General features: G+C 33.3%; 1 protein-coding gene across 1 annotated transcript in view; it reads right to left on the bottom strand.

Annotated features, from left to right (window-relative positions):
* Ddr (discoidin domain-containing receptor 2) overlaps positions 1-15,346 on the bottom strand; it is a 978,256-nt gene that overhangs the window by 240,455 nt on the left and 722,455 nt on the right. The gene's annotated exons all lie outside the window — the stretch shown is intronic.

The raw sequence follows: 15,346 nt of genomic DNA, 5'->3' as shown, positions 1-15,346 counted from the left end.
GGAAATACGTTGGATTGGGAAAGGCGTCACAACAACATCTAAAGGTGACGCACTGTATTATAGCTGCCATGACGTAACGCATGAGTTTGGTTGCGGATTCGTAGTTAGTCGGAGGCTCAAACATCTGGTATCAAGCTTCACCCCAGTGAACGAAAGACTTGCTACAGTTCGAATAAAACCAAAATTCTTCAACATCAGCTTTATTTGCGCTCATGCTCCCACTGAAGAAAAGGACGAACAGACCAAACATATATTTTACGAGCGCTTAGAAGAAACATATGACCGTTGCCCTGCCCATGACATTAAAATCATTCTAGGCGATTTTAATGCCAAACTTGGAAAGGAGAATATCTTTGGCCCAACAGTCGGGAAATTCAGTCTCCACAGTGAAACATCTGACAATGGTATGAGGCTGATAGACTTCGCAGCTGCAAAAAACATGGTAGTTAGCAGTACCGGATTTAATCTGGCTGTCTCCAGATCAGAAAACAAGAAATCAAATTGATCATGTTATGCTAGATGGAAGACATTCATCGAGCGTGTTGGATGTACGATCGTTCCGAGGCGCAAACATTGATTCGGACCACTACCTTGTTGCAGCAAAGGTACGCACCCGCTTAAACGTAGCAAACAAAGACACAACACGAAAGTTAGACATTGGTAAGCTGCAATCACAACAGATAGCCACAGCATATTCCCCTCAACTAGCCCAATTGCTTAATCAAAGCACTCCTCATTCCGATAACATATCAGCGCAATGGCAAAGCATTGCCCACTTCATGCAAACAGCCGCAAAATCCATACTTGGATACCAGAGTCCTCCACCAAGGATTCCCTGGTATGATCAGGGGTGTCGTGCTGCCACCGAAGAGAAAAATGCGGCATATAGGGCTACTTTACAATCCGTAGCAACGCGTAGCGCACGAGAGAGATACAGGGAGAAAGGGAGAAAGGAGAAACGTCATTTCCGCAGGAAAAAGAGAGAGATGGAAAAGCGGGAGTGGGAAAAAATCGAGATGTACAGGAGCCAGAATGAAGTCCGAAAATTCTACCAAAGAGTCAAGCATCAAACTGATGGCTTTGGTACACATACATTTTTCAAAACTGTTGGTATCCAATAGCAGCGAAGACGTCGAAGATACCACAGTCCCAATCCCAGAAGATGGTATTGAATGTATACCGCCCAGGCAGTGCTTGGCGTGCTTGAGAGTAAAATTCTTCGAAAGATCTACGAACCAATCTGCGTTGAAGGTGAATATCGACGTCGCATGAACCACGAGCTGTATCTGCTATACAACGACATCAATATTCTTAAACGTATCGAGATGCAGCGATTGCGTTAGCTAGGCCATATCACAAGAATGAGCGATGATGAACCCGCTAAAAAAGCGTATAAATTCGAGCCACATGGCGGTGCACGCAGAATGGCGCAAACAAGTGCATGAAGAGATGAGATCTTTTCTTAGTTCGGTCTATGGAACAAATGTTCTGTAATGGGCTAAGTAAGTAAGTAATGAAAACAGTGGGCGTGGTAATCAGTTTTCTAGATATAACATATTTAAAAAAAGTGAGCGTGGTTCGGCATTTTGGCTCCAAATTATACCTAAGGTACACACAACCCCATTACCTCCCAAAATTTATGCTGAAACCGATAAAATCATAAGTTCGGCTTATTCATATAACGTTTAAAAGATAGGCGTGGGGAAGGCAAACCACCTCCTCCGAAATTCAAAAATATATACATAACAACGGCTAACATTGAGATTTTGTGCAAATTTGATTGAAATCGGTTCAGTACTATTGAGAATATAACATATTTAAAAAAACATGTGTGGACGGTTCTTTAGGCACAAATAAGTACCTAGATTGTAGATTAATTTGCAAATATAGCATTTTTTTTTAAATATCGCATAGGGGAAGTACCCCGCCCTCTCTGGTATTCAATAAAATATGTAGCCTGTTTTCGGTGGCCATCCCTGTACATTGCCTGACAATTTACAAAAAAATCGGTTCAGTAGTTTTTGCAGAAAACATATATGCATATTGAAAAAAGCGGGCGTCCTAAAATTTCTTTCCATAAAAACCTAAGCTGGGTTATGACAGCATTTTATTTTTATTCATAAATTCATCTTTAAAATATGGCAAAAGGAAGTCCCAGCCCCCTTCAAAATTCAAGAAAGTATGCATCCTATTTTTACCCTGAAAATTTCAGGAAAATCGGTTCATATTTTAAAAAGTGGGCGTGGTCAAGTCTTTGGGTCCTCGGGAAAATCTGTTCAGTTGTTTTTGTAAAAAATATTAAAAATTAATATTGAAAAAGTGGGCGTAAAAGTGCTAGGTTATGACGAACATTTCAAAAAAAATTATCCAAATAAATCTATCCGTTCTCAACTGATGCCATAACCAACGGAAGACATTCGATTTTTGTTTATATAGATTGTTTTCGCGGATTATTTACTATTTCAAGCATTGACAAATAAATCAGTTATAGCACAATATTATTTTTCGAGGATGGTCAGGCATTCTGCTAAGATACAAAGAGTTGCACTTCAGGTCCATTGAATCTTGGAAATTTTTAAAAATTCGCTGCTATTGGTATTTGCATTTTTTATGTATTCTGAAAAATGCATGTTTGTGATCACTGATCAGCTGGTGGTTAAAAAATTAGAAAAGTACCATGCTTTGCCGACAGAGATAAATCATCAGTCTGTGAAATAATGAAAGGAAGCAAACCCAGTATGGATTGTTTTCCCAATACATTAATGATTTCAAATTTATCCGAGAACGTGTTTTAACCTCATCTTAAATCTTAATGTTTGAACTTTTGTGGAGGAGTTACCGGAAGAAGTGCACCGATGTAGTTCATGTTAGGATTTGATTTTAGTTTGGAAGAACAATTACAATATGCAAAGATTGGACCTTATTGTTTACTTTACCACCGTGAGATTTTATAGAGTTTTTGGACAAGGAGGAATGGACTTGCCCATGAAAAACATTATGTCGCTGTAAACAGGCGCTCAAGGAGTACATATGGTTGATATTTCAAAAATGATCCTATAACAGTCATTGAATTTCGATCTTTTGTGAGGGACACATTTCGAAAATTCGAAAGTATGGACCGGACCGTTAGTACGATATGACCAAGTTTGATCCAAATCGGGTTGAACCAAATTTGTTACAACCTCCGAACCATTCTAGCGGAAGTCTTGAACTCTTGTGAGGGATGTTTGGATACAATATAAGAAATGAAAAGTTTGAACCAAATCGATTGACCCACTAGAAAGAAATCGCTAGCACCAACTAACCAGATAGACGGAGGGAGAGGAGTACATCGACTCCAAATTGTCATACAACTATTACCTCGCTGACACATTTTTGATTGTATTCGTATCAAAGCGTAAAGATCTGCGACTTGTTTTTGTAAAACATATACAAATTCACAATTACGGGTCTGATATTTTATTCTTTAGCAAATCCCCAAAAAAGTCAGCTGGTCCTAGAAAAATATTCTTTAAAAAATCTACAAGAGATAAACTCTTGAAAAAAAATAAAAAATCCGTTTTTGCTTATAGTTTTTCTTGGTATCCCTGGAAAGCATTGTATAAAAATTAAAGTCTAGGTCGCTTAAATAAACTTTTTACAAAATCCACGTTTTTGGAGGGTCCTCAAAAAAAAAATTTTTTTAAATACACGTTTCTGTAAGGCCCTTTAAAAATAATTTTTAAAAATTCACGCTTGTGGAGGTTTTTTTAAAGACCTCTAAAAAACCTTAAAAATATTTTATGGGAAAACGGAATGAAAATACTTTTGAAGTTCCTTATAAAATATTTTTTCAAAAATCTGTTTTTGCTGACAGTTTTGGAAAAATGTTTTTTTAAAAAATTCGCGTTTGATGAGAGTTTTTGATTTTTTTTAACATTTTTTGAAAAATATTTGTAAATATCTATGTTTTAGGAGGGCCATCAAAAATATTGTTTTTAAAGTCCAAGTTTGAGGAGACTCCTTAAAAAATAGTTGGAAAATACCTGCGAATCGATGTGGAAGTAAAGTCTGCTTTTCGAGAACAAAAAGAAATTACAATCCCTGATGATGATCGACGACGTCGAAATATTGGAAAAATGACCTCAAGCCAAACTAAATTAAGTCCAAAGGTCAACTAAAGCCATACAAAAATTAAAAAAATATTTTTAAAAAATTCTCATTTTTGGAGATTCCTTGAAAAATATTTTTAAAAAACTAACGTTTGTGGAAAATATATGTTTTAAAAAATCCACGGTTGTTGAGTGTAACTCATTATTAAAAGATCCTTCAAATACATATATTGTTTTTGAATATCTTCGTTTTTGGATGGTCTTTCATTTTTTTGATATCCACTCTTCTGAACAAGCATCAACATTCACGTTTCTATAAAGTCCCAGTTTGATGATTGTTCTTTAAATATGATTCTAAAAATTCCCAGCTCCTTGAAAATTTTTTCTTTAGAAAACATGAAAAATATTTCTAAAACATATGCTTTGGAAGAGTCCGTTAAAATTATTTTTAAAAAATCCACCTTTCTCAAAGGTCATTGAAAAAATATTTCTAAAAATCTTCTGGAAGGTCCTTGAACACATTTCTAAAAGGTCAACCCTTCTGTACGGTCTGTGAAGAATATCTTTAAAAATCCACTCTTCTTGAGGAACTTTAAAAATAATTTGTATAAACTCCACGCTTTTGGAGGGTAATTTAAAAATATTTCTTAAAAATCTACACATCTGGATGGCCCTTGAATAATATTTCTCAAAAATCTACGCATCGTTATCTGAACTCCACCCTTCTAGGAGTCCTTGAAAAATATTTCTAAGGATCCACGCTTCTGGAGGGTCCTTAAAAAATATTTCTAAGAATCCACGATTCTGGAGGGTCCTTAAAAATATTTCTAAGAATCAACGCTTCTGGAGAGTCCTTAAAAAATATTTCTAAAAATCCACGCTTTTGGAGGGTCTTTAAAAATATTTCTAAAAATCCACGCTTATGGAGGGTCTTTAAAAATATTTCTAAAAATCCACGCTTCTGGAGGGTCCTTGAAAAATATTTCTAAAAATCCACGCTTCTGGAGGGTCATTGAAAAATATTTCTTAGAAATCTACACTTGTAGATGGTTTATGAAAAATATTTCCAAAAAATTCTCGCTTTTGAAGGATCTATGAAAAATATTTCTAAAAAGGTCCATAATTCCTGAAAAAATATTTCTTAAAACTCTACGCTTCTTGAAGGTCCTGGAAAAATCTTTTTAGAAATCCACTTGTAGGGGGGTCTTTGAAAAACATTTCTAAAAATTTACGCTTTAGAGGGTCCTTGACTAACATTTCCAAAAAAAAGTCCAAGCTTCTGCGGAGAGCTTGAAGAATATTTCTCCACGCTTCTTCAGGGTCTTTGAAAAACATTTACCAAATAATCCTGGCTTGTAGAAGGTCTTTGAAAAACATTTCTCAAAAAAAAATCCAGGCTTGTGGAAGGTCTTTGAAAAATATTTCTAAAAATCCACGCTTCTGGAGGGTCCTTGAAAAATATTTCTTAGAAATCTACACTTGTAGATGGTTTATGAAAAATATTTCCAAAAAATCCTCGTTTTTGAAAGATCTATGAAAAATATTTCTAAAAAGGTCCAAAACTTCTTGAAAATATTTATTAAAACTCCACGCTTCTCGAAGGTCCTGGAAAAATCTTATTAGGAATCCATTTTTTGGAGGGTCTTTGACAAATATTTCTAAAAATACACGCTTTAGAGGGTCCTTTACTAACATTTCCAAAAAAAAAGTCCAAGCTACGCTTGTAGATGGTTCTTGAAAAATGTTTCCAAAAAATCCTCGCTTTTCAAGGATATATGTAAAATTTAAAAAAGCCCAAAACTTCTTGAAAATTATTTCTAAAAATCCACGCTACTGCAGGGCCCTTGACAAATATTTCTTAGAAATCTACAAGTTTATGAAAAATATTTCCAAAAAATCCTCGCTTTTGAAGGATCTATGAAAAATATTTCTAAAAAGGTCCAAAACTTCTTGAAAAATATTTCTGAAAACTCCACGCTTCTGAAAGGTCCTGGAAAAATCTCTTTTGGAATCCATTTTTTGGAGGGTCTTTGACAAATATTTCTAAAAATCTACGCTTTAGAGGCTCCTTGACTAACATTTCCAAAAAAAGTACAAGCTTCTGCGGAGTGCTTGATGAATATTTCTACACGCTTCTTCAGGGTCTTTGAAAAATATTTCTAAAAAAATATTGGCTTGTGGAAGGCCTTGGAAAAAGTTTTCTCACAAAAATCCAGGCTTGTGGAACGTCTTTGAAAAATATTTCTAAAAATCCAAACTTCTGGAGGGTCCTTGACAATATTTCTAACAACTCCACATATTCCTGAAAAACATTCTATAAAAATCCAAGTTTCTGGAGGGTTCTTGAAAATATTTTTTTAATCCTCGTTTGTAAGAATCCTTGAAAATTTTTATCAAAAAAAAAAAAAAATCATGTTTACAGAATGTTCTTGACACATTTACTTTTTTTAAATCAACTCTTGTTGTGGCCTCCTGAAAAATGTTTTTAAATCATCCTTTGTGAGTTTTTCTTTCAAATTTTTTTCTTAAAAAATCCACGTCAACTAATTGCTCTTCAATTTTTTTAAATTACGTTTGTGAAGTGTCCTTAAAAAATGTTTTTTTATATCCTTGAAAATTATTTGTAAGACTCCTTGAAAATTATTATTGAAAAAAATCATGTTAACAGAATGTTCTGGACAAATTTACTTTTTTATACCCTCCACCATAGTATGGAGGGTATATTAAGTTTGTCATTCCGTTTGTAACACATCGAACTAATCATTTGCGACCCTATAAAGTATATATATTCTTGATCAGGATAAAATTCTAAGACGATCTAGCCATGTCCGTCTGTCCGTCTGTTTTAATCACTCTAGCGTCCGCAATAATTGAGATAGAGTGCTGAAATTTTGCACCCGAGGGTCTTTTTTCCATAGGCAGGTCAAGTTCGAAGATGGGCTATATCGGTTCACTATTTGGTATAGCCCCCATATAACGGTACCTCCGGATTTGAGGTATTTTGACGTTCTTCGCCACATTTGCAGACCGAATAACCTATAATTTGGCACTTAGGGTTACTTGTGATCAACAAACTTATATCTCAAAGGATATGGGCATAGGTCCATGTTTTGGTATAGTCCCCATATAACGGTACCTCCCGATTTTCGGTATTTTGAGAATTTTAGCCACAACTTTTAATCGAACTATCTGCAATTTGACATTTGAGGTTCTCAATGGTCATGAAACATCTCCACGAAACATCGTCAACATAGGTCCATGTTTCGGTATGGCCTCCTTATAACCGTACCTCCCGATTTTCGGTATTTTGAGCATTTTAGTTACAATTTTCAACCGAACTAGTTGTAATTTGATATTTGAGGTTCTCAGTGGCCATGAAGCATCTCCACGAAACATCTTAAACATAGGTCCATGTTTTGGTATAGCCCCCATATATCGGTACCTCCCGATTTTCGGTATTTTGAGAATTTTAGCTACAGTTTTTAACCGAAATAGCTGTAATTTGACATTTGAAGTTCTCAGGGGTCATAAAATATCTCCAACGAAACATCGTCAACATAGGTCCATGTTTTCGTATAGCCCCCATATAACGATGTCTCCCGATTTTCGGTATTTTGAGAATTTTAGCTGCAATTTTTAACCGAACTAGCTGTAATGATCGGTATTTTGAGAATTTTAGCTACGATTTTGTCTATTCAAAAATAATCGTCAATATAGGTCCATGCTTTGGTATATCCCCCCATATAACTGTACCTCCCGATTTTCGGGAATTTTCAGTGGTCACGAAATTTTTTCACTAAAATTCGTCAACATTGGTCCATTTTGGAGGGTCTACATTGTTTTGATGAAACTACCCTCAATTTGGCTCTTGAAGTTCCCTGCAGCTATAAAACTTTTCCGACAAAAAATTTAAAGATAGGTTGACTCTTTGATATAGCCCCGTTAGTGGTACCTTTCACCTAGCTGAACACATTTTTTTAGATTAGATAACACTGTGCAACAAAATGGAGGTGAAAGTCTGGGGCAAGAAAAATTCCTCTTGGGGAAGAAAGGCCTAGGTGAGTAAATTATGAACCCCGAAGGACAGATCCGCCGTGAGTCGAACTTCCGCGTTATGGCGTGATGAAATTTTTGTTAGAGACCCTGTGGGCCATCAGGAATTAGCGTTATATATTTGTTCACTGTTGCTTAAGTGCTCTACAAAAACAACAAACAAAGATATAATGCTAATTAATGATGGCTTACAGGGTCTCTTGCAAAAACTTCATCACGCCATAACGCGGAAGTTCGACTCACGGCGCATCTGTCCTTCGGGGTTTTTAATATACTCACCATTGTCGAAAAGTTGTTACACCTAAAATTGTGAAAGGACCCTAATTATTCCATTTTAATTAAGACTTTTTTATGGTGGAGGGTATAAAAAGTTCGGCCCGGCCGAACTTAACGACTTTTTACTTGTTTAATCCTCTTTTGAAAGACTTCTTGAAAATTATTATTAGAAAAAATTCATGTTTACAGAATGTTCTTGAACATTTTTTTTTAAATCAGCTTTTGTTGTGGCCTCTTGAAAAATATTTTTAAATCATTTTTTGTGGATTTTTATTTCAAAAATTTTTCTTAAAAAATCCACTTCAACTAATTGCTCTTAATTTTGTTTTATACCCTCAACCATAGGATGGGGGTATGTTAAGTTTGTCACTACGTTTGTAACTACTCGAAATAATCATTGTAGACAGCACAGACAATATATATTCTTGATCAGCGTGCAATTCTACGTCGATATAGCTATGTCCGTCCGTCTGTCCGTCTGTGGAAACCACTCCAGCTTCCGAACGAATTGAAGTAGGTGGATGAAATTTTGGTAAAATCTATTATATGTATGTAGGACTTTTGGTATTGAAAGCGGGCTATGTAGGTCCACGTTTTCGTATAGCCCCCATACAAAGTGACGCGTCGTCGGTTTAAGGAAATTTTAGGATATTTGTCCCATTTGACCACCGAATTGGTTGTAATTTGGTATTTTGTGTCTCCATAGGCTAAAAAATATTTCTACCAAATTTTGTTTATATAGGTCCACGGTTTGGTATAGCCCCCATATAACGCCCCATATATAGTACGCATCATTTTAAGATATTTTGAATGTATTTGCCCCATTTGACCACAGAGTCGGTTGTAGCTTTGCATTTTGTGTTTCCAGAGGCTAAGAAATATTTCTACCATAAAATGTTTATATAGGTCCACGTTTTGGTATAGCCCCCATATAACGTCCCATATATAGTACGCGTCACTTTAAGATATTTTGAGTGTATTAGTCCCATTTGAGCACCGAATTGGTGGTAATTTGGTATTTTGTGTCTCCAGAGGCTAAAAAACATTTCTACCAAAGTTTGTTTATAGGTCCACGCCTTCATAGAGCCCGCATAGGACGGTACCTGCCGATTTTCGGTATTTAGAAGGCTGTGGCCTTAATATTCCACCGAAATGGCTGACATTTGGTGGTTAGTCTTCATTTGGGGTACAAAACATTCCATATGAAATTTGTCGGTATAGGTCTACGCCTTCATATAGCCCCCATAGAACGGTTCGTCCCGATTTTCGGTATTTTAAAGGTTGTGGCCCTAATATTCCACATAGTCTGCACTTGGGGTATAAAATATTCCATATTAAATTTGGGTTTAGCCTCATTTTAACACCGAAATGGGTAAAATTTGGTACATAGTCTTCGTTGTGGCTATAAAACTTTCCACCTGAAATTATTCGGTATAGCTCCCATAGAACGGCATCGCCCGATTTTCGTTATTTTGAGGGTTCTAGCCTTATTATTCCACCAAAGTGGCTGAAATTTGGTATTTAGTCTTTTTCCGGGCTACAAAAATTTCCCTCAGGAATTTGTCGGTATACGTGCATGTTTTGGGGGGTACCCCCATAGAACGGTTTATCCCCATTTTCGGTATATTGAAGGTTTTAGCCTCATTGTAACACGGAAATGGCTGCAAGATGGTACTTAGTCTTCGTTGAGGGTATACAACTTTCCACCTGAAGTTTGTCGGTATAGGTCCATGTCTTCACATAGCCACCATAGAACGGTACCTCCCGATTTTCTACATATAGCTCGTTCTCCACCAAAATACCTGATAGTTGGTATTAAGTTTTTGATAGAGGTATGAAACATTCCAGCCGAAATGTGCCGTTATAGGTCGACGTCCTCAAATACCCCCATAGGACCGTACCTTCCGGTTTACGGTATTTTGAAAGTTGTGGCCTCAATATACCACCGATATGTCTGAAATTTAGTATCTAAATTGTCATGGGTGTATAAAATATTGCAGAAGAGAATTATCAGTATAAACCATTTTCTTCAAATAACCCCATAGAATGTACTTTCCGAATTTCGGTATTTAAAGGTTGTGTCATCAATATCCCATCGAAACGGATGAAATTTAATATTTAATCTCCGTTGGTGGTATAAAACTTCCCACCTGAAAATTTCCGGTATTGTTCCATGTTTTTATATACCCCCCATAGAAGGATCCCTCCCAATTTTCGGTATTTTGAAAGTTTTAGCCACAATATTCAATGGGAATAACTGAAATTTGGTATTTAGTCTTTGCTGGAGTTACGAAAATTTCCTCCAGAAATTTATCGGTACAGGTTAACGTTTTATACAGCCTCCATAGAACGGCGCTCCCGATGTTGTTAACTATCCAAATCCAGAATATTCACGTTTAGGTCTAGTCGGTTTTGCCCAATTTGATGTATTTCGCTCAATTCGGAAAATTGTAAATATTGGTCCATGTTTTGGAAAGAACAAAAACGTCGCCCCATAATAACTGTTTTGAAGGGAGTTTTATCAGTTGAGATATATGTACTACTCCTGCACTAAAAAGAAGAGCATAGTACTTGGGTGCCACCGTGGTGCAATGGTATGCACACACGCCTTGCACGCTGAAGTTCGTGTGTTCGATTCCCCGGCCAGTCATCATCAAAATGTTCAACGGTGGCAAAATATTCCTCAGTAATTTTGGCGACATTTCCTGAGTATTTCAGCCATGTAAAACTTCTCTTAAGACACGCCGTTCGGACTCGGCGATAAACAGTAGGTCCCATATCTTTGAGCTAATATGAATCGGGGTGCACTCATTGATATGAGAGAAGTCTCCCTTGTCCCGTATGGGATGTTTGTGGAACAACTATATTATTAGTACTTTCATAAATTAAATAAAACTAATTGTTCCTATTCACTTTAATACAGTTCGTGGTGGAGGGTATAAAAGTTCGGTCCGGCGGAACTTAACGCTTTTCTTCCTTGTTTTTAATTCATTTTTCCTTAACCTTGAAAATATTTTAAAAATTAAATTATGGTTTAAATTTTTAAAAAAATTTGCTTGGTCGTTTTTAAAACGTTTTGATAAAAGGTCGTTCTTAAAGAATCCACTTGTGTCTTTGGAAAAACTTCTAAAGAATCTAATATTGCATTTTTTTAATCCACATTAGTTGATTATCCTCCAATTACCCATTTGAATTTAATGACAAAAAATTATCCAAATATTTGCTATTATGCCTTTTGATGGAAATTTTGGAAGCTGTAACATTCATATTAGCCGATTATTTCAGCAAAATTTGACAAAAATAAAACACATCAAACAATATTTTCCTGTGAAAATGATAAATTTTTGACTGTGTCATTTGTCCGTACATCACATTAAATGCATTTAGCTTAGAGCCAATTCATTTTTGGGTGAAACATCATAGCGTATAAGTAATAACAATTTGTTACGTATACGTTTATGAGGAGTCGAGTGTCAGCTACATACATATGAATATTGAATTTGTAGTGGCACGACTCTAATGCCACTCACAGGATAAATACAAAACTTCACAGCAGAAACATTGCAAAATTTGTGGTGTGCATTACTCAATAAACTCCTGTAGGAGTTTTATTTAAAACGCAAAAACACACATACACACACAATTTTGCAACTGTAACAACATATCCCCATTAACCCATTGGCACTATGGCACAACATTCAAAATGTGGCAAAATATGAAATAGCACAACACACACTAACACAACATTAGAATTCATTACAAATTTGTCCATGTCCAATTTAAATTGAAACTTTTCACACATCCAATGAGCTGTTGAGTTCAATTTGTTTTCTACGTTTTTTTTCGTTTGGACCTCTAAACGTTTTTATGACACCATGTTATTGGAAACATGTTGCATGTTGTCGTTTTTGTTGTTGTTGAATGAGAAAGCGAAATAAAGAGAAAATGTTACAGAAACTACATGACAGAAAATGTTATAAAAACATTGCTAACAATTTGGCTAACATTTTGTTATTTTTTTGGCACAATTGTTATGTAGCTCGTTTTTATTTAGGACAGGTAGGAACATTTCGGAAACTAGTTGCTAAAATGCTGATAGTTGATTTTTTTTTACCTGTTATTTTGTTGGAATATTGTTTGACACGTAGAGCAATTAATTTGTTACATTGTTATTTCCCTGAAGGATGGATGTGTTTTATACTTTTAGAAAAAAATTTGTGATAATTGTGAATTTTTCTTTTAAATTAAAACTAAATAAAATACATCCCACCCATAAAATGATATTTCCAAAACTGTGATGTTGGATATTTGAAAAAAAAAAATTGTTGTGGAGTAGTCACTATCCTAGTACCGTTTTTTGTGGATGGTGATTTTTTAAAAATATTTTTTCAACAACTATTAGGATACGTGGATTTTTTAAATATATTTTTTAACTACTATTAGCATACGTGGATTTTTTAAAAATATTTTTTCCAGAACTATTAGGAAACGTGGATTTTTTAAAAATATTTTTTCCAGAACTATTAGGAAACGTGGATTTTTTAAAAATATTTTTCCAGAACTTTAAGGAAACGTGGATTTTTTAAAAATATTCTTTCCAGAACTATTAGGAAACGTGGATTTTTTAAAAATATTTTTTCAACAACTATTACCAAACGTGGATTTTTTAAAAATATCTTTTCAACAACTATTACCAAACGTGGATTTTTTAAAAATATTTTTTCAACAACTATTACCAAACGTGGATTTTTTAAAAATATTTTTTCAACAACTATTACCAAACGTGGATTTTTTAAAAATATTTTTTCAACAACTATTACCAAACGTGGATTTTTTAAAAATATTTTTTCAACAACTATTACCAAACGTGGATTTTTTAAAAATATTTTTTCAACAACTATTACCAAACGTGGATTTTTTAAAAATATTTTTTCAACAACTATTACCAAACGTGGATTTTTTAAAAATATTTTTTCAACAACTATTACCAAACGTGGATTTTTTAAAAATATTTTTTCAACAACTATTACCAAACGTGGATTTTTTAAAAATATTTTTTCAACAACTATTACCAAACGTGGATTTTTTAAAAATATTTTTTCAACAACTATTACCAAACGTGGATTTTTTAAAAATATTTTTTCAACAACTATTACCAAACGTGGATTTTTTAAAAATATTTTTTCAACAACTATTACCAAACGTGGATTTTTAAAAATATTTTTTCAACACCTATTAGGAAACGTGGATTTTTTAAAAATATTTTTTCAACAACTATTACCAAACGTGGATTTTTTAAAAATATTTTTTCAACAACTATTACCAAACGTGGATTTTTTAAAAATATTTTTTCAACAACTATTACCAAACGTGGATTTTTTAAAAATATTTTTTCAACAACTATTACCAAACGTGGATTTTTTAAAAATATTTTTTCAACAACTATTACCAAACGTGGATTTTTTAAAAATATTTTTTCAACAACTATTAGGAAACGTGGATTTTTAAAAATATTTTTTCAACAACTATTAGGAAACGTGGATTTTTAAAAATATTTTTTCAACAACTATTACCAAACGTGGATTTTTTAAAAATATTTTTTCAACAACTATTACCAAACGTGGATTTTTTAAAAATATTTTTTCAACAACTGTTACCAAACGTGGATTTTTTAAAAATATTTTTTCAACAACTATTACCAAACGTGGATTTTTTAAAAATATTTTTTCAACAACTATTACCAAACGTGGATTTTTTAAAAATATTTTTTCAACAACTATTACCAAACGTGGATTTTTTAAAAATATTTTTTCAACAACTATTACCAAACGTGGATTTTTTAAAAATATTTTTTCAACAACTATTACCAAACGTGGATTTTTTAAAAATATTTTTTCAACACCTATTAAGAAACGTGGATTTTTTAAAAATATTTTTTCAACACCTATTAAGAAACGTGGATTTTTTAAAAATATTTTTTCAACACCTATTAAGAAACGTGGATTTTTTAAAAATATTTTTTCAACACCTATTAAGAAACGTGGATTTTTTAAAAATATTTTTTCAACACCTATTAAGAAACGTGGATTTTTTAAAAATATTTTTTCAACACCTATTAAGAAACGTGGATTTTTTAAAAATATTTTTCAACACCTATTAAGAAACGTGGATTTTTTAAAAATATTTTTTCAACACCTATTAAGAAACGTGGATTTTTTAAAAATATTTTTTCAACACCTATTAGGAAACGTGGATTTTTTAAAAATATTTTTTCAACACCTATTAGGAAACGTGGATTTTTTAAAAATATTTTTTCAACACCTATTAGGAAACGTGGATTTTTTAAAAATATTTTTTCAACACCTATTAGGAAACGTGGATTTTTTAAAAATATTTTTTCAACACCTATTAGGAAACGTGGATTTTTTAAAAATATTTTTTCAACACCTATTAGGAAACGTGGATTTTTTAAAAATATTTTTTCAACACCTATTAGGAAACGTGGATTTTTTAAAAATATTTTTTCAACACCTATTAGGAAACGTGGATTTTTTAAAAATATTTTTTCAACACCTATTAGGAAACGTGGATTTTTTAAAAATATTTTTTCAACACCTATTAGGAAACGTGGATTTTTTAAAAATATTTTTTCAACACCTATTAGGAAACGTGGATTTTTTAAAAATATTTTTTCAACTACTATTAGGAGTTGTGGATTTTTTAAAAATAATTTTTCAACACCTATTAGGTAACGTGGATTTTTTAAAAATATTTTTTCAACACCTATTAGGAAACGTGGATTTTTTAAAAATATTTTTTCAACAGCTATTAGGAAACGTGGATTTTTTAAAAATATTTTTTCAACACCTATTAGGAAACGTGGATTTTTTAAAAATATTTTTTCTACACCTATTAGGAAACGTGGA

Source organism: Musca autumnalis, unplaced genomic scaffold, assembly GCF_047663935.1.
Source record: "Musca autumnalis isolate F117 unplaced genomic scaffold, ASM4766393v1 scaffold_2, whole genome shotgun sequence".
Classification (NCBI taxonomy): Eukaryota; Metazoa; Arthropoda; class Insecta; order Diptera; family Muscidae; genus Musca; species Musca autumnalis.
This window is presented reverse-complemented; position numbering and strand designations above follow the sequence as displayed.